Source organism: Triticum dicoccoides, chromosome 7B (genome assembly GCF_002162155.2).
Source record: "Triticum dicoccoides isolate Atlit2015 ecotype Zavitan chromosome 7B, WEW_v2.0, whole genome shotgun sequence".
Classification (NCBI taxonomy): Eukaryota; Viridiplantae; Streptophyta; class Magnoliopsida; order Poales; family Poaceae; genus Triticum; species Triticum dicoccoides.
The window spans coordinates 747529943-747531419 of NC_041393.1; positions in this window are offsets into that span (position 1 = coordinate 747529943).

Below are 1477 nucleotides of genomic sequence, written 5' to 3' on the forward strand. Positions count from 1 at the left end.
TACCGGCTGTGGCTGCCTATTGTTTTGCCTCTGGGAAATCTGGACAATGTGATCCATCGGATCGATTGATCTCGGCGCGTATTCTGCTGGACTACTTAGGGCTTTTGCCCTTGTCGCCGGCGGCGCGTGTCCTGCTAAGGGCGGCAGCCATCTACCAGTCACGACGACTAGACAACCAAGTGGATCAGATCATCCGCTGGTGCATACTGGTATTTTGTGCAGTCCGCTATTTGCATATAACTAGACGAGCAGGTGGATCAAAATCAGATCATCAGAATTCAAGCTAGATCCCGTTAGCCAGGTGACCATGATTGAAGATATTGGCCGCAGGTACGACTATGCACCAGTAACTATTAATATACATTTTCATGAATTGTAATCTTGGTCTGATTAATTAGGATTGCATATAATATAGAGCTTTTGACACTTCGTACATTTCTGGATGCACAAAATGAGTTATTTGACATGTCTAATATATATGCACGGCCAACTACAGTATAAACTTGCCCATTTTCTAGCTGGATGTTTGCAACACTCTAGAGCTAAAAATCTCGTCTTCATTTGCCGATTTGACAGTTGAATACTTTTAATTTAAACAAGTAAAACTACATACACAATTGTTGATAGATTACTGCGGTTTGTCATAAATCTTTCTGTCAACCCCGACAACCGAACAAACCATTTCTCTATGAAACTAGTCAAGACACGTTTTCAAAAGAAAATGAAGATGATTTTCTTCAACATTACATCTTTTTCTATATTGGTAAGGAATATCAAAGTTTGCATTATCAACTTGTTCAACGCTGGAGGTCGTAGAGCTCAATTTGAGTTAATAGAAAGGAACATTCTTTTGTAGTTCCAAATAGCATTGTGTCATCAAAATACTGTGATGTTCGATGACTTCTATCAACATTGGCTTTTCGCCCCCCTCATGGCCAAATCCTGGCTCCGCCCCTGAATGCAGTACCGCACTACGCCTATCTTAAACTTAAGATGCCCGGTCCACGTGGCATCATCACAGTTAGCGGAAATACAGAGCGTTCCTTACGTGCAGAAGAATATGTGGCGGCTCTAGCAGCCGAACACTAAACGGCCCCTCCAACCAGAATAAACGGTCCGTCGTCAAGACCACGGACACGGTTAGATGAGTCCAGCACTCCACCAGATGTAATAGCCTAGATAAACCTGAGCTTGGGTTGATAGGTATACCCCCATAGGTGGTGCTAGGGGCTGCTCACAAAAAAAGAGAAGAAGCCCATAGTTTGGCTTGACCCTATTAATACAATAACAGATTGCATCTTCATGGTTCGTTCAGATTAACCAACTCTTAGCACGAAGTCTTTCACCAGGGTTTTTCCTTTTTTACAGATGATCATCGTGCTACACCCTTCCAGGATATGGCACCACTAGTGCAGAATCGGGCAATAGCACCGGTTCGTAAGGCCCTTTAGTGCCGGTTCCATAACCGGCACTAAAG